Source organism: Schistocerca nitens, unplaced genomic scaffold, assembly GCF_023898315.1.
Source record: "Schistocerca nitens isolate TAMUIC-IGC-003100 unplaced genomic scaffold, iqSchNite1.1 HiC_scaffold_203, whole genome shotgun sequence".
NCBI lineage: Eukaryota > Metazoa > Arthropoda > Insecta > Orthoptera > Acrididae > Schistocerca > Schistocerca nitens.
Genome location: NW_026045744.1, coordinates 23,679 through 44,542, shown reverse-complemented (window position 1 = coordinate 44,542; position 20,864 = coordinate 23,679). Strand labels below are relative to the sequence as shown.

General features: G+C 55.5%; 21 non-coding genes across 21 annotated transcripts; all 21 read left to right on the top strand.

The window, feature by feature from the left end:
• Positions 1-559: 559 nt before the first annotated feature.
• LOC126220732 (5S ribosomal RNA) lies at positions 560-678 on the top strand. Its single transcript, XR_007543093.1, has one exon. It is a non-coding gene; the product is annotated as a 5S ribosomal RNA (ribosomal RNA).
• Positions 679-1,534: 856 nt separating this feature from the next.
• LOC126220730 (5S ribosomal RNA) lies at positions 1,535-1,653 on the top strand. The gene has a single exon (XR_007543092.1). It is a non-coding gene; the product is annotated as a 5S ribosomal RNA (ribosomal RNA).
• Positions 1,654-2,504: 851 nt separating this feature from the next.
• Positions 2,505-2,623, top strand: LOC126220729 (5S ribosomal RNA). The gene has a single exon (XR_007543091.1). It is a non-coding gene; the product is annotated as a 5S ribosomal RNA (ribosomal RNA).
• An 856-nt stretch (positions 2,624-3,479) lies between these two features.
• LOC126220728 (5S ribosomal RNA) lies at positions 3,480-3,598 on the top strand. Its single transcript, XR_007543090.1, has one exon. It is a non-coding gene; the product is annotated as a 5S ribosomal RNA (ribosomal RNA).
• Positions 3,599-4,454: 856 nt separating this feature from the next.
• LOC126220726 (5S ribosomal RNA) lies at positions 4,455-4,573 on the top strand. Its single transcript, XR_007543088.1, has one exon. It is a non-coding gene; the product is annotated as a 5S ribosomal RNA (ribosomal RNA).
• An 856-nt stretch (positions 4,574-5,429) lies between these two features.
• Positions 5,430-5,548, top strand: LOC126220725 (5S ribosomal RNA). Its single transcript, XR_007543087.1, has one exon. It is a non-coding gene; the product is annotated as a 5S ribosomal RNA (ribosomal RNA).
• An 856-nt stretch (positions 5,549-6,404) lies between these two features.
• On the top strand, positions 6,405-6,523 carry LOC126220724 (5S ribosomal RNA). The gene has a single exon (XR_007543086.1). It is a non-coding gene; the product is annotated as a 5S ribosomal RNA (ribosomal RNA).
• Positions 6,524-7,369: 846 nt separating this feature from the next.
• On the top strand, positions 7,370-7,488 carry LOC126220723 (5S ribosomal RNA). Its single transcript, XR_007543085.1, has one exon. It is a non-coding gene; the product is annotated as a 5S ribosomal RNA (ribosomal RNA).
• Positions 7,489-8,339: 851 nt separating this feature from the next.
• LOC126220722 (5S ribosomal RNA) lies at positions 8,340-8,458 on the top strand. The gene has a single exon (XR_007543084.1). It is a non-coding gene; the product is annotated as a 5S ribosomal RNA (ribosomal RNA).
• An 851-nt stretch (positions 8,459-9,309) lies between these two features.
• Positions 9,310-9,428, top strand: LOC126220721 (5S ribosomal RNA). Its single transcript, XR_007543083.1, has one exon. It is a non-coding gene; the product is annotated as a 5S ribosomal RNA (ribosomal RNA).
• Positions 9,429-10,279: 851 nt separating this feature from the next.
• LOC126220719 (5S ribosomal RNA) lies at positions 10,280-10,398 on the top strand. The gene has a single exon (XR_007543082.1). It is a non-coding gene; the product is annotated as a 5S ribosomal RNA (ribosomal RNA).
• Positions 10,399-11,249: 851 nt separating this feature from the next.
• Positions 11,250-11,368, top strand: LOC126220718 (5S ribosomal RNA). Its single transcript, XR_007543081.1, has one exon. It is a non-coding gene; the product is annotated as a 5S ribosomal RNA (ribosomal RNA).
• An 851-nt stretch (positions 11,369-12,219) lies between these two features.
• Positions 12,220-12,338, top strand: LOC126220717 (5S ribosomal RNA). The gene has a single exon (XR_007543080.1). It is a non-coding gene; the product is annotated as a 5S ribosomal RNA (ribosomal RNA).
• Positions 12,339-13,194: 856 nt separating this feature from the next.
• Positions 13,195-13,313, top strand: LOC126220716 (5S ribosomal RNA). Its single transcript, XR_007543079.1, has one exon. It is a non-coding gene; the product is annotated as a 5S ribosomal RNA (ribosomal RNA).
• An 851-nt stretch (positions 13,314-14,164) lies between these two features.
• LOC126220714 (5S ribosomal RNA) lies at positions 14,165-14,283 on the top strand. The gene has a single exon (XR_007543077.1). It is a non-coding gene; the product is annotated as a 5S ribosomal RNA (ribosomal RNA).
• Positions 14,284-15,139: 856 nt separating this feature from the next.
• LOC126220713 (5S ribosomal RNA) lies at positions 15,140-15,258 on the top strand. The gene has a single exon (XR_007543076.1). It is a non-coding gene; the product is annotated as a 5S ribosomal RNA (ribosomal RNA).
• Positions 15,259-16,109: 851 nt separating this feature from the next.
• On the top strand, positions 16,110-16,228 carry LOC126220712 (5S ribosomal RNA). Its single transcript, XR_007543075.1, has one exon. It is a non-coding gene; the product is annotated as a 5S ribosomal RNA (ribosomal RNA).
• Positions 16,229-17,084: 856 nt separating this feature from the next.
• Positions 17,085-17,203, top strand: LOC126220711 (5S ribosomal RNA). Its single transcript, XR_007543074.1, has one exon. It is a non-coding gene; the product is annotated as a 5S ribosomal RNA (ribosomal RNA).
• Positions 17,204-18,055: 852 nt separating this feature from the next.
• On the top strand, positions 18,056-18,174 carry LOC126220710 (5S ribosomal RNA). The gene has a single exon (XR_007543073.1). It is a non-coding gene; the product is annotated as a 5S ribosomal RNA (ribosomal RNA).
• An 856-nt stretch (positions 18,175-19,030) lies between these two features.
• LOC126220708 (5S ribosomal RNA) lies at positions 19,031-19,149 on the top strand. The gene has a single exon (XR_007543072.1). It is a non-coding gene; the product is annotated as a 5S ribosomal RNA (ribosomal RNA).
• Positions 19,150-20,001: 852 nt separating this feature from the next.
• LOC126220707 (5S ribosomal RNA) lies at positions 20,002-20,120 on the top strand. Its single transcript, XR_007543071.1, has one exon. It is a non-coding gene; the product is annotated as a 5S ribosomal RNA (ribosomal RNA).
• Positions 20,121-20,864: the final 744 nt, after the last annotated feature.

Genomic DNA, 20,864 nt, shown 5'->3' with positions numbered 1-20,864 from the left:
TTAGTCGTCTCGTCTCGTCTCGTCCCGCAGACGTTTGTCGTGCTTGCGCTGTCATATGGACCACGACCCGAGCGGCAGCGAGCGGCAGTCGAGCAAAGTCGGGACAAGTCGGGACGGGATACGAATGGTGCGAATGCACTGCAAAGTACGCAGACACCTGGTGCGAGGCGAGGCGAGGCGAGGCGAGGCGAGGCGAGGCGAGGCGAGGAAGCCCACATCGCTACCAGTGGCGCCCTCCAGCACGACACTGCCACACCCCGCACAGGCCCCCCGCTGGACACCAGGGACAAGATGCGTCCTCCGCTAGTGTCGAAGGCTGCACGCGCCCAGCGAATGACAGGAGGTGCAACGAGCAGCAGTGCGTCTCACACACGCGGCGGTGCGCCCGCTAATTCGGCCGTCGCTCTGCTGGGACGCCGGGCGCGCCCCCCGCGCCGTCCTCGAGGAACTGGCTGTTGCGGAAGGAAGTGCTTTCGTCAAATGCGGCCGAAAACTAACATTTTGTGTGTTGGGAGAAAAGCCGAACGCGAATTCTGCCGTGCTCCTACATTACACGAGTGCCAACGGCCATACCATGATAAATACACCGGTTCTCGTCCGATCACCGAAGTTAAGTATCATTGGGCCCGGTTAGTACTTGGATGGGTGACCGCCTGGGAAACCCGGGTGCTGTTGGCTCCCTTCCTTTTTTTTTTTTTTGTTTTATGTCGCTACCCCTGCCAGCCCAATTTTCAAACTACCCTTCTGTTGTGACAACGATGCTTCCTTAAGCCTTTTAAACTACTGTAATGGTACGAAAATGCAGTAATTAACTCAGTTTGAGGGAGAATGTGCTAACCAAGTTTGCCAAGAAGACTTTGAAAACGACAAAACAGTACGAATCGGCAGGTGATTTCTGAAATACGTCAGCGCCTATTGTTGTGTAGGAGTGTAGAGTTCCAAATTTGATTTGTAATCACGAATTTGTCCCTTAGTCGTCTCGTCTCGTCTCGTCCCGCAGACGTTTGTCGTGCTTGCGCTGTCATATGGACCACGACCCGAGCGGCAGCGAGCGGCAGTCGAGCAAAGTCGGGACAAGTCGGGACGGGATACGAATGGTGCGAATGCACTGCAAAGTACGCAGACACCTGGTGCGAGGCGAGGCGAGGCGAGGCGAGGCGAGGCGAGGCGAGGCGAGGCGAGGAAGCCCACATCGCTACCAGTGGCGCCCTCCAGCACGACACTGCCACACCCCGCACAGGCCCCCCGCTGGACACCAGGGACAAGATGCGTCCTCCGCTAGTGTCGAAGGCTGCACGCGCCCAGCGAATGACAGGAGGTGCAACGAGCAGCAGTGCGTCTCACACACGCGGCGGTGCGCCCGCTAATTCGGCCGTCGCTCTGCTGGGACGCCGGGCGCGCCCCCCGCGCCGTCCTCGAGGAACTGGCTGTTGCGGAAGGAAGTGCTTTCGTCAAATGCGGCCGAAAACTAACATTTTGTGTGTTGGGAGAAAAGCCGAACGCGAATTCTGCCGTGCTCCTACATTACACGAGTGCCAACGGCCATACCATGATAAATACACCGGTTCTCGTCCGATCACCGAAGTTAAGTATCATTGGGCCCGGTTAGTACTTGGATGGGTGACCGCCTGGGAAACCCGGGTGCTGTTGGCTCCCTTCCTTTTTTTTTTTTTTGTTTTATGTCGCTACCCCTGCCAGCCCAATTTTCAAACTACCCTTCTGTTGTGACAACGATGCTTCCTTAAGCCTTTTAAACTACTGTAATGGTACGAAAATGCAGTAATTAACTCAGTTTGAGGGAGAATGTGCTAACCAAGTTTGCCAAGAAGACTTTGAAAACGACAAAACAGTACGAATCGGCAGGTGATTTCTGAAATACGTCAGCGCCTATTGTTGTGTAGGAGTGTAGAGTTCCAAATTTGATTTGTAATCACGAATTTGTCCCTTAGTCGTCTCGTCTCGTCTCGTCCCGCAGACGTTTGTCGTGCTTGCGCTGTCATATGGACCACGACCCGAGCGGCAGCGAGCGGCAGTCGAGCAAAGTCGGGACAAGTCGGGACGGGATACGAATGGTGCGAATGCACTGCAAAGTACGCAGACACCTGGTGCGAGGCGAGGCGAGGCGAGGCGAGGCGAGGCGAGGCGAGGCGAGGAAGCCCACATCGCTACCAGTGGCGCCCTCCAGCACGACACTGCCACACCCCGCACAGGCCCCCCGCTGGACACCAGGGACAAGATGCGTCCTCCGCTAGTGTCGAAGGCTGCACGCGCCCAGCGAATGACAGGAGGTGCAACGAGCAGCAGTGCGTCTCACACACGCGGCGGTGCGCCCGCTAATTCGGCCGTCGCTCTGCTGGGACGCCGGGCGCGCCCCCCGCGCCGTCCTCGAGGAACTGGCTGTTGCGGAAGGAAGTGCTTTCGTCAAATGCGGCCGAAAACTAACATTTTGTGTGTTGGGAGAAAAGCCGAACGCGAATTCTGCCGTGCTCCTACATTACACGAGTGCCAACGGCCATACCATGATAAATACACCGGTTCTCGTCCGATCACCGAAGTTAAGTATCATTGGGCCCGGTTAGTACTTGGATGGGTGACCGCCTGGGAAACCCGGGTGCTGTTGGCTCCCTTCCTTTTTTTTTTTTTTGTTTTATGTCGCTACCCCTGCCAGCCCAATTTTCAAACTACCCTTCTGTTGTGACAACGATGCTTCCTTAAGCCTTTTAAACTACTGTAATGGTACGAAAATGCAGTAATTAACTCAGTTTGAGGGAGAATGTGCTAACCAAGTTTGCCAAGAAGACTTTGAAAACGACAAAACAGTACGAATCGGCAGGTGATTTCTGAAATACGTCAGCGCCTATTGTTGTGTAGGAGTGTAGAGTTCCAAATTTGATTTGTAATCACGAATTTGTCCCTTAGTCGTCTCGTCTCGTCTCGTCCCGCAGACGTTTGTCGTGCTTGCGCTGTCATATGGACCACGACCCGAGCGGCAGCGAGCGGCAGTCGAGCAAAGTCGGGACAAGTCGGGACGGGATACGAATGGTGCGAATGCACTGCAAAGTACGCAGACACCTGGTGCGAGGCGAGGCGAGGCGAGGCGAGGCGAGGCGAGGCGAGGCGAGGCGAGGAAGCCCACATCGCTACCAGTGGCGCCCTCCAGCACGACACTGCCACACCCCGCACAGGCCCCCCGCTGGACACCAGGGACAAGATGCGTCCTCCGCTAGTGTCGAAGGCTGCACGCGCCCAGCGAATGACAGGAGGTGCAACGAGCAGCAGTGCGTCTCACACACGCGGCGGTGCGCCCGCTAATTCGGCCGTCGCTCTGCTGGGACGCCGGGCGCGCCCCCCGCGCCGTCCTCGAGGAACTGGCTGTTGCGGAAGGAAGTGCTTTCGTCAAATGCGGCCGAAAACTAACATTTTGTGTGTTGGGAGAAAAGCCGAACGCGAATTCTGCCGTGCTCCTACATTACACGAGTGCCAACGGCCATACCATGATAAATACACCGGTTCTCGTCCGATCACCGAAGTTAAGTATCATTGGGCCCGGTTAGTACTTGGATGGGTGACCGCCTGGGAAACCCGGGTGCTGTTGGCTCCCTTCCTTTTTTTTTTTTTTGTTTTATGTCGCTACCCCTGCCAGCCCAATTTTCAAACTACCCTTCTGTTGTGACAACGATGCTTCCTTAAGCCTTTTAAACTACTGTAATGGTACGAAAATGCAGTAATTAACTCAGTTTGAGGGAGAATGTGCTAACCAAGTTTGCCAAGAAGACTTTGAAAACGACAAAACAGTACGAATCGGCAGGTGATTTCTGAAATACGTCAGCGCCTATTGTTGTGTAGGAGTGTAGAGTTCCAAATTTGATTTGTAATCACGAATTTGTCCCTTAGTCGTCTCGTCTCGTCTCGTCCCGCAGACGTTTGTCGTGCTTGCGCTGTCATATGGACCACGACCCGAGCGGCAGCGAGCGGCAGTCGAGCAAAGTCGGGACAAGTCGGGACGGGATACGAATGGTGCGAATGCACTGCAAAGTACGCAGACACCTGGTGCGAGGCGAGGCGAGGCGAGGCGAGGCGAGGCGAGGCGAGGCGAGGCGAGGAAGCCCACATCGCTACCAGTGGCGCCCTCCAGCACGACACTGCCACACCCCGCACAGGCCCCCCGCTGGACACCAGGGACAAGATGCGTCCTCCGCTAGTGTCGAAGGCTGCACGCGCCCAGCGAATGACAGGAGGTGCAACGAGCAGCAGTGCGTCTCACACACGCGGCGGTGCGCCCGCTAATTCGGCCGTCGCTCTGCTGGGACGCCGGGCGCGCCCCCCGCGCCGTCCTCGAGGAACTGGCTGTTGCGGAAGGAAGTGCTTTCGTCAAATGCGGCCGAAAACTAACATTTTGTGTGTTGGGAGAAAAGCCGAACGCGAATTCTGCCGTGCTCCTACATTACACGAGTGCCAACGGCCATACCATGATAAATACACCGGTTCTCGTCCGATCACCGAAGTTAAGTATCATTGGGCCCGGTTAGTACTTGGATGGGTGACCGCCTGGGAAACCCGGGTGCTGTTGGCTCCCTTCCTTTTTTTTTTTTTTGTTTTATGTCGCTACCCCTGCCAGCCCAATTTTCAAACTACCCTTCTGTTGTGACAACGATGCTTCCTTAAGCCTTTTAAACTACTGTAATGGTACGAAAATGCAGTAATTAACTCAGTTTGAGGGAGAATGTGCTAACCAAGTTTGCCAAGAAGACTTTGAAAACGACAAAACAGTACGAATCGGCAGGTGATTTCTGAAATACGTCAGCGCCTATTGTTGTGTAGGAGTGTAGAGTTCCAAATTTGATTTGTAATCACGAATTTGTCCCTTAGTCGTCTCGTCTCGTCTCGTCCCGCAGACGTTTGTCGTGCTTGCGCTGTCATATGGACCACGACCCGAGCGGCAGCGAGCGGCAGTCGAGCAAAGTCGGGACAAGTCGGGACGGGATACGAATGGTGCGAATGCACTGCAAAGTACGCAGACACCTGGTGCGAGGCGAGGCGAGGCGAGGCGAGGCGAGGCGAGGCGAGGCGAGGCGAGGAAGCCCACATCGCTACCAGTGGCGCCCTCCAGCACGACACTGCCACACCCCGCACAGGCCCCCCGCTGGACACCAGGGACAAGATGCGTCCTCCGCTAGTGTCGAAGGCTGCACGCGCCCAGCGAATGACAGGAGGTGCAACGAGCAGCAGTGCGTCTCACACACGCGGCGGTGCGCCCGCTAATTCGGCCGTCGCTCTGCTGGGACGCCGGGCGCGCCCCCCGCGCCGTCCTCGAGGAACTGGCTGTTGCGGAAGGAAGTGCTTTCGTCAAATGCGGCCGAAAACTAACATTTTGTGTGTTGGGAGAAAAGCCGAACGCGAATTCTGCCGTGCTCCTACATTACACGAGTGCCAACGGCCATACCATGATAAATACACCGGTTCTCGTCCGATCACCGAAGTTAAGTATCATTGGGCCCGGTTAGTACTTGGATGGGTGACCGCCTGGGAAACCCGGGTGCTGTTGGCTCCCTTCCTTTTTTTTTTTTTTGTTTTATGTCGCTACCCCTGCCAGCCCAATTTTCAAACTACCCTTCTGTTGTGACAACGATGCTTCCTTAAGCCTTTTAAACTACTGTAATGGTACGAAAATGCAGTAATTAACTCAGTTTGAGGGAGAATGTGCTAACCAAGTTTGCCAAGAAGACTTTGAAAACGACAAAACAGTACGAATCGGCAGGTGATTTCTGAAATACGTCAGCGCCTATTGTTGTGTAGGAGTGTAGAGTTCCAAATTTGATTTGTAATCACGAATTTGTCCCTTAGTCGTCTCGTCTCGTCTCGTCCCGCAGACGTTTGTCGTGCTTGCGCTGTCATATGGACCACGACCCGAGCGGCAGCGAGCGGCAGTCGAGCAAAGTCGGGACAAGTCGGGACGGGATACGAATGGTGCGAATGCACTGCAAAGTACGCAGACACCTGGTGCGAGGCGAGGCGAGGCGAGGCGAGGCGAGGCGAGGCGAGGCGAGGCGAGGAAGCCCACATCGCTACCAGTGGCGCCCTCCAGCACGACACTGCCACACCCCGCACAGGCCCCCCGCTGGACACCAGGGACAAGATGCGTCCTCCGCTAGTGTCGAAGGCTGCACGCGCCCAGCGAATGACAGGAGGTGCAACGAGCAGCAGTGCGTCTCACACACGCGGCGGTGCGCCCGCTAATTCGGCCGTCGCTCTGCTGGGACGCCGGGCGCGCCCCCCGCGCCGTCCTCGAGGAACTGGCTGTTGCGGAAGGAAGTGCTTTCGTCAAATGCGGCCGAAAACTAACATTTTGTGTGTTGGGAGAAAAGCCGAACGCGAATTCTGCCGTGCTCCTACATTACACGAGTGCCAACGGCCATACCATGATAAATACACCGGTTCTCGTCCGATCACCGAAGTTAAGTATCATTGGGCCCGGTTAGTACTTGGATGGGTGACCGCCTGGGAAACCCGGGTGCTGTTGGCTCCCTTCCTTTTTTTTTTTTTTGTTTTATGTCGCTACCCCTGCCAGCCCAATTTTCAAACTACCCTTCTGTTGTGACAACGATGCTTCCTTAAGCCTTTTAAACTACTGTAATGGTACGAAAATGCAGTAATTAACTCAGTTTGAGGGAGAATGTGCTAACCAAGTTTGCCAAGAAGACTTTGAAAACGACAAAACAGTACGAATCGGCAGGTGATTTCTGAAATACGTCAGCGCCTATTGTTGTGTAGGAGTGTAGAGTTCCAAATTTGATTTGTAATCACGAATTTGTCCCTTAGTCGTCTCGTCTCGTCTCGTCCCGCAGACGTTTGTCGTGCTTGCGCTGTCATATGGACCACGACCCGAGCGGCAGCGAGCGGCAGTCGAGCAAAGTCGGGACAAGTCGGGACGGGATACGAATGGTGCGAATGCACTGCAAAGTACGCAGACACCTGGTGCGAGGCGAGGCGAGGCGAGGCGAGGCGAGGCGAGGCGAGGCGAGGCGAGGAAGCCCACATCGCTACCAGTGGCGCCCTCCAGCACGACACTGCCACACCCCGCACAGGCCCCCCGCTGGACACCAGGGACAAGATGCGTCCTCCGCTAGTGTCGAAGGCTGCACGCGCCCAGCGAATGACACGAGCAGCAGTGCGTCTCACACACGCGGCGGTGCGCCCGCTAATTCGGCCGTCGCTCTGCTGGGACGCCGGGCGCGCCCCCCGCGCCGTCCTCGAGGAACTGGCTGTTGCGGAAGGAAGTGCTTTCGTCAAATGCGGCCGAAAACTAACATTTTGTGTGTTGGGAGAAAAGCCGAACGCGAATTCTGCCGTGCTCCTACATTACACGAGTGCCAACGGCCATACCATGATAAATACACCGGTTCTCGTCCGATCACCGAAGTTAAGTATCATTGGGCCCGGTTAGTACTTGGATGGGTGACCGCCTGGGAAACCCGGGTGCTGTTGGCTCCCTTCCTTTTTTTTTTTTTTGTTTTATGTCGCTACCCCTGCCAGCCCAATTTTCAAACTACCCTTCTGTTGTGACAACGATGCTTCCTTAAGCCTTTTAAACTACTGTAATGGTACGAAAATGCAGTAATTAACTCAGTTTGAGGGAGAATGTGCTAACCAAGTTTGCCAAGAAGACTTTGAAAACGACAAAACAGTACGAATCGGCAGGTGATTTCTGAAATACGTCAGCGCCTATTGTTGTGTAGGAGTGTAGAGTTCCAAATTTGATTTGTAATCACGAATTTGTCCCTTAGTCGTCTCGTCTCGTCTCGTCCCGCAGACGTTTGTCGTGCTTGCGCTGTCATATGGACCACGACCCGAGCGGCAGCGAGCGGCAGTCGAGCAAAGTCGGGACAAGTCGGGACGGGATACGAATGGTGCGAATGCACTGCAAAGTACGCAGACACCTGGTGCGAGGCGAGGCGAGGCGAGGCGAGGCGAGGCGAGGCGAGGCGAGGAAGCCCACATCGCTACCAGTGGCGCCCTCCAGCACGACACTGCCACACCCCGCACAGGCCCCCCGCTGGACACCAGGGACAAGATGCGTCCTCCGCTAGTGTCGAAGGCTGCACGCGCCCAGCGAATGACAGGAGGTGCAACGAGCAGCAGTGCGTCTCACACACGCGGCGGTGCGCCCGCTAATTCGGCCGTCGCTCTGCTGGGACGCCGGGCGCGCCCCCCGCGCCGTCCTCGAGGAACTGGCTGTTGCGGAAGGAAGTGCTTTCGTCAAATGCGGCCGAAAACTAACATTTTGTGTGTTGGGAGAAAAGCCGAACGCGAATTCTGCCGTGCTCCTACATTACACGAGTGCCAACGGCCATACCATGATAAATACACCGGTTCTCGTCCGATCACCGAAGTTAAGTATCATTGGGCCCGGTTAGTACTTGGATGGGTGACCGCCTGGGAAACCCGGGTGCTGTTGGCTCCCTTCCTTTTTTTTTTTTTTGTTTTATGTCGCTACCCCTGCCAGCCCAATTTTCAAACTACCCTTCTGTTGTGACAACGATGCTTCCTTAAGCCTTTTAAACTACTGTAATGGTACGAAAATGCAGTAATTAACTCAGTTTGAGGGAGAATGTGCTAACCAAGTTTGCCAAGAAGACTTTGAAAACGACAAAACAGTACGAATCGGCAGGTGATTTCTGAAATACGTCAGCGCCTATTGTTGTGTAGGAGTGTAGAGTTCCAAATTTGATTTGTAATCACGAATTTGTCCCTTAGTCGTCTCGTCTCGTCTCGTCCCGCAGACGTTTGTCGTGCTTGCGCTGTCATATGGACCACGACCCGAGCGGCAGCGAGCGGCAGTCGAGCAAAGTCGGGACAAGTCGGGACGGGATACGAATGGTGCGAATGCACTGCAAAGTACGCAGACACCTGGTGCGAGGCGAGGCGAGGCGAGGCGAGGCGAGGCGAGGCGAGGCGAGGAAGCCCACATCGCTACCAGTGGCGCCCTCCAGCACGACACTGCCACACCCCGCACAGGCCCCCCGCTGGACACCAGGGACAAGATGCGTCCTCCGCTAGTGTCGAAGGCTGCACGCGCCCAGCGAATGACAGGAGGTGCAACGAGCAGCAGTGCGTCTCACACACGCGGCGGTGCGCCCGCTAATTCGGCCGTCGCTCTGCTGGGACGCCGGGCGCGCCCCCCGCGCCGTCCTCGAGGAACTGGCTGTTGCGGAAGGAAGTGCTTTCGTCAAATGCGGCCGAAAACTAACATTTTGTGTGTTGGGAGAAAAGCCGAACGCGAATTCTGCCGTGCTCCTACATTACACGAGTGCCAACGGCCATACCATGATAAATACACCGGTTCTCGTCCGATCACCGAAGTTAAGTATCATTGGGCCCGGTTAGTACTTGGATGGGTGACCGCCTGGGAAACCCGGGTGCTGTTGGCTCCCTTCCTTTTTTTTTTTTTTGTTTTATGTCGCTACCCCTGCCAGCCCAATTTTCAAACTACCCTTCTGTTGTGACAACGATGCTTCCTTAAGCCTTTTAAACTACTGTAATGGTACGAAAATGCAGTAATTAACTCAGTTTGAGGGAGAATGTGCTAACCAAGTTTGCCAAGAAGACTTTGAAAACGACAAAACAGTACGAATCGGCAGGTGATTTCTGAAATACGTCAGCGCCTATTGTTGTGTAGGAGTGTAGAGTTCCAAATTTGATTTGTAATCACGAATTTGTCCCTTAGTCGTCTCGTCTCGTCTCGTCCCGCAGACGTTTGTCGTGCTTGCGCTGTCATATGGACCACGACCCGAGCGGCAGCGAGCGGCAGTCGAGCAAAGTCGGGACAAGTCGGGACGGGATACGAATGGTGCGAATGCACTGCAAAGTACGCAGACACCTGGTGCGAGGCGAGGCGAGGCGAGGCGAGGCGAGGCGAGGCGAGGCGAGGAAGCCCACATCGCTACCAGTGGCGCCCTCCAGCACGACACTGCCACACCCCGCACAGGCCCCCCGCTGGACACCAGGGACAAGATGCGTCCTCCGCTAGTGTCGAAGGCTGCACGCGCCCAGCGAATGACAGGAGGTGCAACGAGCAGCAGTGCGTCTCACACACGCGGCGGTGCGCCCGCTAATTCGGCCGTCGCTCTGCTGGGACGCCGGGCGCGCCCCCCGCGCCGTCCTCGAGGAACTGGCTGTTGCGGAAGGAAGTGCTTTCGTCAAATGCGGCCGAAAACTAACATTTTGTGTGTTGGGAGAAAAGCCGAACGCGAATTCTGCCGTGCTCCTACATTACACGAGTGCCAACGGCCATACCATGATAAATACACCGGTTCTCGTCCGATCACCGAAGTTAAGTATCATTGGGCCCGGTTAGTACTTGGATGGGTGACCGCCTGGGAAACCCGGGTGCTGTTGGCTCCCTTCCTTTTTTTTTTTTTTGTTTTATGTCGCTACCCCTGCCAGCCCAATTTTCAAACTACCCTTCTGTTGTGACAACGATGCTTCCTTAAGCCTTTTAAACTACTGTAATGGTACGAAAATGCAGTAATTAACTCAGTTTGAGGGAGAATGTGCTAACCAAGTTTGCCAAGAAGACTTTGAAAACGACAAAACAGTACGAATCGGCAGGTGATTTCTGAAATACGTCAGCGCCTATTGTTGTGTAGGAGTGTAGAGTTCCAAATTTGATTTGTAATCACGAATTTGTCCCTTAGTCGTCTCGTCTCGTCTCGTCCCGCAGACGTTTGTCGTGCTTGCGCTGTCATATGGACCACGACCCGAGCGGCAGCGAGCGGCAGTCGAGCAAAGTCGGGACAAGTCGGGACGGGATACGAATGGTGCGAATGCACTGCAAAGTACGCAGACACCTGGTGCGAGGCGAGGCGAGGCGAGGCGAGGCGAGGCGAGGCGAGGCGAGGAAGCCCACATCGCTACCAGTGGCGCCCTCCAGCACGACACTGCCACACCCCGCACAGGCCCCCCGCTGGACACCAGGGACAAGATGCGTCCTCCGCTAGTGTCGAAGGCTGCACGCGCCCAGCGAATGACAGGAGGTGCAACGAGCAGCAGTGCGTCTCACACACGCGGCGGTGCGCCCGCTAATTCGGCCGTCGCTCTGCTGGGACGCCGGGCGCGCCCCCCGCGCCGTCCTCGAGGAACTGGCTGTTGCGGAAGGAAGTGCTTTCGTCAAATGCGGCCGAAAACTAACATTTTGTGTGTTGGGAGAAAAGCCGAACGCGAATTCTGCCGTGCTCCTACATTACACGAGTGCCAACGGCCATACCATGATAAATACACCGGTTCTCGTCCGATCACCGAAGTTAAGTATCATTGGGCCCGGTTAGTACTTGGATGGGTGACCGCCTGGGAAACCCGGGTGCTGTTGGCTCCCTTCCTTTTTTTTTTTTTTGTTTTATGTCGCTACCCCTGCCAGCCCAATTTTCAAACTACCCTTCTGTTGTGACAACGATGCTTCCTTAAGCCTTTTAAACTACTGTAATGGTACGAAAATGCAGTAATTAACTCAGTTTGAGGGAGAATGTGCTAACCAAGTTTGCCAAGAAGACTTTGAAAACGACAAAACAGTACGAATCGGCAGGTGATTTCTGAAATACGTCAGCGCCTATTGTTGTGTAGGAGTGTAGAGTTCCAAATTTGATTTGTAATCACGAATTTGTCCCTTAGTCGTCTCGTCTCGTCTCGTCCCGCAGACGTTTGTCGTGCTTGCGCTGTCATATGGACCACGACCCGAGCGGCAGCGAGCGGCAGTCGAGCAAAGTCGGGACAAGTCGGGACGGGATACGAATGGTGCGAATGCACTGCAAAGTACGCAGACACCTGGTGCGAGGCGAGGCGAGGCGAGGCGAGGCGAGGCGAGGCGAGGCGAGGAAGCCCACATCGCTACCAGTGGCGCCCTCCAGCACGACACTGCCACACCCCGCACAGGCCCCCCGCTGGACACCAGGGACAAGATGCGTCCTCCGCTAGTGTCGAAGGCTGCACGCGCCCAGCGAATGACAGGAGGTGCAACGAGCAGCAGTGCGTCTCACACACGCGGCGGTGCGCCCGCTAATTCGGCCGTCGCTCTGCTGGGACGCCGGGCGCGCCCCCCGCGCCGTCCTCGAGGAACTGGCTGTTGCGGAAGGAAGTGCTTTCGTCAAATGCGGCCGAAAACTAACATTTTGTGTGTTGGGAGAAAAGCCGAACGCGAATTCTGCCGTGCTCCTACATTACACGAGTGCCAACGGCCATACCATGATAAATACACCGGTTCTCGTCCGATCACCGAAGTTAAGTATCATTGGGCCCGGTTAGTACTTGGATGGGTGACCGCCTGGGAAACCCGGGTGCTGTTGGCTCCCTTCCTTTTTTTTTTTTTTGTTTTATGTCGCTACCCCTGCCAGCCCAATTTTCAAACTACCCTTCTGTTGTGACAACGATGCTTCCTTAAGCCTTTTAAACTACTGTAATGGTACGAAAATGCAGTAATTAACTCAGTTTGAGGGAGAATGTGCTAACCAAGTTTGCCAAGAAGACTTTGAAAACGACAAAACAGTACGAATCGGCAGGTGATTTCTGAAATACGTCAGCGCCTATTGTTGTGTAGGAGTGTAGAGTTCCAAATTTGATTTGTAATCACGAATTTGTCCCTTAGTCGTCTCGTCTCGTCTCGTCCCGCAGACGTTTGTCGTGCTTGCGCTGTCATATGGACCACGACCCGAGCGGCAGCGAGCGGCAGTCGAGCAAAGTCGGGACAAGTCGGGACGGGATACGAATGGTGCGAATGCACTGCAAAGTACGCAGACACCTGGTGCGAGGCGAGGCGAGGCGAGGCGAGGCGAGGCGAGGCGAGGCGAGGCGAGGAAGCCCACATCGCTACCAGTGGCGCCCTCCAGCACGACACTGCCACACCCCGCACAGGCCCCCCGCTGGACACCAGGGACAAGATGCGTCCTCCGCTAGTGTCGAAGGCTGCACGCGCCCAGCGAATGACAGGAGGTGCAACGAGCAGCAGTGCGTCTCACACACGCGGCGGTGCGCCCGCTAATTCGGCCGTCGCTCTGCTGGGACGCCGGGCGCGCCCCCCGCGCCGTCCTCGAGGAACTGGCTGTTGCGGAAGGAAGTGCTTTCGTCAAATGCGGCCGAAAACTAACATTTTGTGTGTTGGGAGAAAAGCCGAACGCGAATTCTGCCGTGCTCCTACATTACACGAGTGCCAACGGCCATACCATGATAAATACACCGGTTCTCGTCCGATCACCGAAGTTAAGTATCATTGGGCCCGGTTAGTACTTGGATGGGTGACCGCCTGGGAAACCCGGGTGCTGTTGGCTCCCTTCCTTTTTTTTTTTTTTGTTTTATGTCGCTACCCCTGCCAGCCCAATTTTCAAACTACCCTTCTGTTGTGACAACGATGCTTCCTTAAGCCTTTTAAACTACTGTAATGGTACGAAAATGCAGTAATTAACTCAGTTTGAGGGAGAATGTGCTAACCAAGTTTGCCAAGAAGACTTTGAAAACGACAAAACAGTACGAATCGGCAGGTGATTTCTGAAATACGTCAGCGCCTATTGTTGTGTAGGAGTGTAGAGTTCCAAATTTGATTTGTAATCACGAATTTGTCCCTTAGTCGTCTCGTCTCGTCTCGTCCCGCAGACGTTTGTCGTGCTTGCGCTGTCATATGGACCACGACCCGAGCGGCAGCGAGCGGCAGTCGAGCAAAGTCGGGACAAGTCGGGACGGGATACGAATGGTGCGAATGCACTGCAAAGTACGCAGACACCTGGTGCGAGGCGAGGCGAGGCGAGGCGAGGCGAGGCGAGGCGAGGCGAGGAAGCCCACATCGCTACCAGTGGCGCCCTCCAGCACGACACTGCCACACCCCGCACAGGCCCCCCGCTGGACACCAGGGACAAGATGCGTCCTCCGCTAGTGTCGAAGGCTGCACGCGCCCAGCGAATGACAGGAGGTGCAACGAGCAGCAGTGCGTCTCACACACGCGGCGGTGCGCCCGCTAATTCGGCCGTCGCTCTGCTGGGACGCCGGGCGCGCCCCCCGCGCCGTCCTCGAGGAACTGGCTGTTGCGGAAGGAAGTGCTTTCGTCAAATGCGGCCGAAAACTAACATTTTGTGTGTTGGGAGAAAAGCCGAACGCGAATTCTGCCGTGCTCCTACATTACACGAGTGCCAACGGCCATACCATGATAAATACACCGGTTCTCGTCCGATCACCGAAGTTAAGTATCATTGGGCCCGGTTAGTACTTGGATGGGTGACCGCCTGGGAAACCCGGGTGCTGTTGGCTCCCTTCCTTTTTTTTTTTTTTGTTTTATGTCGCTACCCCTGCCAGCCCAATTTTCAAACTACCCTTCTGTTGTGACAACGATGCTTCCTTAAGCCTTTTAAACTACTGTAATGGTACGAAAATGCAGTAATTAACTCAGTTTGAGGGAGAATGTGCTAACCAAGTTTGCCAAGAAGACTTTGAAAACGACAAAACAGTACGAATCGGCAGGTGATTTCTGAAATACGTCAGCGCCTATTGTTGTGTAGGAGTGTAGAGTTCCAAATTTGATTTGTAATCACGAATTTGTCCCTTAGTCGTCTCGTCTCGTCTCGTCCCGCAGACGTTTGTCGTGCTTGCGCTGTCATATGGACCACGACCCGAGCGGCAGCGAGCGGCAGTCGAGCAAAGTCGGGACAAGTCGGGACGGGATACGAATGGTGCGAATGCACTGCAAAGTACGCAGACACCTGGTGCGAGGCGAGGCGAGGCGAGGCGAGGCGAGGCGAGGCGAGGCGAGGCGAGGAAGCCCACATCGCTACCAGTGGCGCCCTCCAGCACGACACTGCCACACCCCGCACAGGCCCCCCGCTGGACACCAGGGACAAGATGCGTCCTCCGCTAGTGTCGAAGGCTGCACGCGCCCAGCGAATGACAGGAGGTGCAACGAGCAGCAGTGCGTCTCACACACGCGGCGGTGCGCCCGCTAATTCGGCCGTCGCTCTGCTGGGACGCCGGGCGCGCCCCCCGCGCCGTCCTCGAGGAACTGGCTGTTGCGGAAGGAAGTGCTTTCGTCAAATGCGGCCGAAAACTAACATTTTGTGTGTTGGGAGAAAAGCCGAACGCGAATTCTGCCGTGCTCCTACATTACACGAGTGCCAACGGCCATACCATGATAAATACACCGGTTCTCGTCCGATCACCGAAGTTAAGTATCATTGGGCCCGGTTAGTACTTGGATGGGTGACCGCCTGGGAAACCCGGGTGCTGTTGGCTCCCTTCCTTTTTTTTTTTTTTGTTTTATGTCGCTACCCCTGCCAGCCCAATTTTCAAACTACCCTTCTGTTGTGACAACGATGCTTCCTTAAGCCTTTTAAACTACTGTAATGGTACGAAAATGCAGTAATTAACTCAGTTTGAGGGAGAATGTGCTAACCAAGTTTGCCAAGAAGACTTTGAAAACGACAAAACAGTACGAATCGGCAGGTGATTTCTGAAATACGTCAGCGCCTATTGTTGTGTAGGAGTGTAGAGTTCCAAATTTGATTTGTAATCACGAATTTGTCCCTTAGTCGTCTCGTCTCGTCTCGTCCCGCAGACGTTTGTCGTGCTTGCGCTGTCATATGGACCACGACCCGAGCGGCAGCGAGCGGCAGTCGAGCAAAGTCGGGACAAGTCGGGACGGGATACGAATGGTGCGAATGCACTGCAAAGTACGCAGACACCTGGTGCGAGGCGAGGCGAGGCGAGGCGAGGCGAGGCGAGGCGAGGCGAGGAAGCCCACATCGCTACCAGTGGCGCCCTCCAGCACGACACTGCCACACCCCGCACAGGCCCCCCGCTGGACACCAGGGACAAGATGCGTCCTCCGCTAGTGTCGAAGGCTGCACGCGCCCAGCGAATGACAGGAGGTGCAACGAGCAGCAGTGCGTCTCACACACGCGGCGGTGCGCCCGCTAATTCGGCCGTCGCTCTGCTGGGACGCCGGGCGCGCCCCCCGCGCCGTCCTCGAGGAACTGGCTGTTGCGGAAGGAAGTGCTTTCGTCAAATGCGGCCGAAAACTAACATTTTGTGTGTTGGGAGAAAAGCCGAACGCGAATTCTGCCGTGCTCCTACATTACACGAGTGCCAACGGCCATACCATGATAAATACACCGGTTCTCGTCCGATCACCGAAGTTAAGTATCATTGGGCCCGGTTAGTACTTGGATGGGTGACCGCCTGGGAAACCCGGGTGCTGTTGGCTCCCTTCCTTTTTTTTTTTTTTGTTTTATGTCGCTACCCCTGCCAGCCCAATTTTCAAACTACCCTTCTGTTGTGACAACGATGCTTCCTTAAGCCTTTTAAACTACTGTAATGGTACGAAAATGCAGTAATTAACTCAGTTTGAGGGAGAATGTGCTAACCAAGTTTGCCAAGAAGACTTTGAAAACGACAAAACAGTACGAATCGGCAGGTGATTTCTGAAATACGTCAGCGCCTATTGTTGTGTAGGAGTGTAGAGTTCCAAATTTGATTTGTAATCACGAATTTGTCCCTTAGTCGTCTCGTCTCGTCTCGTCCCGCAGACGTTTGTCGTGCTTGCGCTGTCATATGGACCACGACCCGAGCGGCAGCGAGCGGCAGTCGAGCAAAGTCGGGACAAGTCGGGACGGGATACGAATGGTGCGAATGCACTGCAAAGTACGCAGACACCTGGTGCGAGGCGAGGCGAGGCGAGGCGAGGCGAGGCGAGGCGAGGCGAGGCGAGGAAGCCCACATCGCTACCAGTGGCGCCCTCCAGCACGACACTGCCACACCCCGCACAGGCCCCCCGCTGGACACCAGGGACAAGATGCGTCCTCCGCTAGTGTCGAAGGCTGCACGCGCCCAGCGAATGACAGGAGGTGCAACGAGCAGCAGTGCGTCTCACACACGCGGCGGTGCGCCCGCTAATTCGGCCGTCGCTCTGCTGGGACGCCGGGCGCGCCCCCCGCGCCGTCCTCGAGGAACTGGCTGTTGCGGAAGGAAGTGCTTTCGTCAAATGCGGCCGAAAACTAACATTTTGTGTGTTGGGAGAAAAGCCGAACGCGAATTCTGCCGTGCTCCTACATTACACGAGTGCCAACGGCCATACCATGATAAATACACCGGTTCTCGTCCGATCACCGAAGTTAAGTATCATTGGGCCCGGTTAGTACTTGGATGGGTGACCGCCTGGGAAACCCGGGTGCTGTTGGCTCCCTTCCTTTTTTTTTTTTTTTGTTTTATGTCGCTACCCCTGCCAGCCCAATTTTCAAACTACCCTTCTGTTGTGACAACGATGCTTCCTTAAGCCTTTTAAACTACTGTAATGGTACGAAAATGCAGTAATTAACTCAGTTTGAGGGAGAATGTGCTAACCAAGTTTGCCAAGAAGACTTTGAAAACGACAAAACAGTACGAATCGGCAGGTGATTTCTGAAATACGTCAGCGCCTATTGTTGTGTAGGAGTGTAGAGTTCCAAATTTGATTTGTAATCACGAATTTGTCCCTTAGTCGTCTCGTCTCGTCTCGTCCCGCAGACGTTTGTCGTGCTTGCGCTGTCATATGGACCACGACCCGAGCGGCAGCGAGCGGCAGTCGAGCAAAGTCGGGACAAGTCGGGACGGGATACGAATGGTGCGAATGCACTGCAAAGTACGCAGACACCTGGTGCGAGGCGAGGCGAGGCGAGGCGAGGCGAGGCGAGGCGAGGCGAGGAAGCCCACATCGCTACCAGTGGCGCCCTCCAGCACGACACTGCCACACCCCGCACAGGCCCCCCGCTGGACACCAGGGACAAGATGCGTCCTCCGCTAGTGTCGAAGGCTGCACGCGCCCAGCGAATGACAGGAGGTGCAACGAGCAGCAGTGCGTCTCACACACGCGGCGGTGCGCCCGCTAATTCGGCCGTCGCTCTGCTGGGACGCCGGGCGCGCCCCCCGCGCCGTCCTCGAGGAACTGGCTGTTGCGGAAGGAAGTGCTTTCGTCAAATGCGGCCGAAAACTAACATTTTGTGTGTTGGGAGAAAAGCCGAACGCGAATTCTGCCGTGCTCCTACATTACACGAGTGCCAACGGCCATACCATGATAAATACACCGGTTCTCGTCCGATCACCGAAGTTAAGTATCATTGGGCCCGGTTAGTACTTGGATGGGTGACCGCCTGGGAAACCCGGGTGCTGTTGGCTCCCTTCCTTTTTTTTTTTTTTGTTTTATGTCGCTACCCCTGCCAGCCCAATTTTCAAACTACCCTTCTGTTGTGACAACGATGCTTCCTTAAGCCTTTTAAACTACTGTAATGGTACGAAAATGCAGTAATTAACTCAGTTTGAGGGAGAATGTGCTAACCAAGTTTGCCAAGAAGACTTTGAAAACGACAAAACAGTACGAATCGGCAGGTGATTTCTGAAATACGTCAGCGCCTATTGTTGTGTAGGAGTGTAGAGTTCCAAATTTGATTTGTAATCACGAATTTGTCCCTTAGTCGTCTCGTCTCGTCTCGTCCCGCAGACGTTTGTCGTGCTTGCGCTGTCATATGGACCACGACCCGAGCGGCAGCGAGCGGCAGTCGAGCAAAGTCGGGACAAGTCGGGACGGGATACGAATGGTGCGAATGCACTGCAAAGTACGCAGACACCTGGTGCGAGGCGAGGCGAGGCGAGGCGAGGCGAGGCGAGGCGAGGCGAGGCGAGGAAGCCCACATCGCTACCAGTGGCGCCCTCCAGCACGACACTGCCACACCCCGCACAGGCCCCCCGCTGGACACCAGGGACAAGATGCGTCCTCCGCTAGTGTCGAAGGCTGCACGCGCCCAGCGAATGACAGGAGGTGCAACGAGCAGCAGTGCGTCTCACACACGCGGCGGTGCGCCCGCTAATTCGGCCGTCGCTCTGCTGGGACGCCGGGCGCGCCCCCCGCGCCGTCCTCGAGGAACTGGCTGTTGCGGAAGGAAGTGCTTTCGTCAAATGCGGCCGAAAACTAACATTTTGTGTGTTGGGAGAAAAGCCGAACGCGAATTCTGCCGTGCTCCTACATTACACGAGTGCCAACGGCCATACCATGATAAATACACCGGTTCTCGTCCGATCACCGAAGTTAAGTATCATTGGGCCCGGTTAGTACTTGGATGGGTGACCGCCTGGGAAACCCGGGTGCTGTTGGCTCCCTTCCTTTTTTTTTTTTTTTGTTTTATGTCGCTACCCCTGCCAGCCCAATTTTCAAACTACCCTTCTGTTGTGACAACGATGCTTCCTTAAGCCTTTTAAACTACTGTAATGGTACGAAAATGCAGTAATTAACTCAGTTTGAGGGAGAATGTGCTAACCAAGTTTGCCAAGAAGACTTTGAAAACGACAAAACAGTACGAATCGGCAGGTGATTTCTGAAATACGTCAGCGCCTATTGTTGTGTAGGAGTGTAGAGTTCCAAATTTGATTTGTAATCACGAATTTGTCCCTTAGTCGTCTCGTCTCGTCTCGTCCCGCAGACGTTTGTCGTGCTTGCGCTGTCATATGGACCACGACCCGAGCGGCAGCGAGCGGCAGTCGAGCAAAGTCGGGACAAGTCGGGACGGGATACGAATGGTGCGAATGCACTGCAAAGTACGCAGACACCTGGTGCGAGGCGAGGCGAGGCGAGGCGAGGCGAGGCGAGGCGAGGCGAGGAAGCCCACATCGCTACCAGTGGCGCCCTCCAGCACGACACTGCCACACCCCGCACAGGCCCCCCGCTGGACACCAGGGACAAGATGCGTCCTCCGCTAGTGTCGAAGGCTGCACGCGCCCAGCGAATGACAGGAGGTGCAACGAGCAGCAGTGCGTCTCACACACGCGGCGGTGCGCCCGCTAATTCGGCCGTCGCTCTGCTGGGACGCCGGGCGCGCCCCCCGCGCCGTCCTCGAGGAACTGGCTGTTGCGGAAGGAAGTGCTTTCGTCAAATGCGGCCGAAAACTAACATTTTGTGTGTTGGGAGAAAAGCCGAACGCGAATTCTGCCGTGCTCCTACATTACACGAGTGCCAACGGCCATACCATGATAAATACACCGGTTCTCGTCCGATCACCGAAGTTAAGTATCATTGGGCCCGGTTAGTACTTGGATGGGTGACCGCCTGGGAAACCCGGGTGCTGTTGGCTCCCTTCCTTTTTTTTTTTTTTGTTTTATGTCGCTACCCCTGCCAGCCCAATTTTCAAACTACCCTTCTGTTGTGACAACGATGCTTCCTTAAGCCTTTTAAACTACTGTAATGGTACGAAAATGCAGTAATTAACTCAGTTTGAGGGAGAATGTGCTAACCAAGTTTGCCAAGAAGACTTTGAAAACGACAAAACAGTACGAATCGGCAGGTGATTTCTGAAATACGTCAGCGCCTATTGTTGTGTAGGAGTGTAGAGTTCCAAATTTGATTTGTAATCACGAATTTGTCCCTTAGTCGTCTCGTCTCGTCTCGTCCCGCAGACGTTTGTCGTGCTTGCGCTGTCATATGGACCACGACCCGAGCGGCAGCGAGCGGCAGTCGAGCAAAGTCGGGACAAGTCGGGACGGGATACGAATGGTGCGAATGCACTGCAAAGTACGCAGACACCTGGTGCGAGGCGAGGCGAGGCGAGGCGAGGCGAGGCGAGGCGAGGCGAGGCGAGGAAGCCCACATCGCTACCAGTGGCGCCCTCCAGCACGACACTGCCACACCCCGCACAGGCCCCCCGCTGGACACCAGGGACAAGATGCGTCCTCCGCTAGTGTCGAAGGCTGCACGCGCCCAGCGAATGACAGGAGGTGCAACGAGCAGCAGTGCGTCTCACACACGCGGCGGTGCGCCCGCTAATTCGGCCGTCGCTCTGCTGGGACGCCGGGCGCGCCCCCCGCGCCGTCCTCGAGGA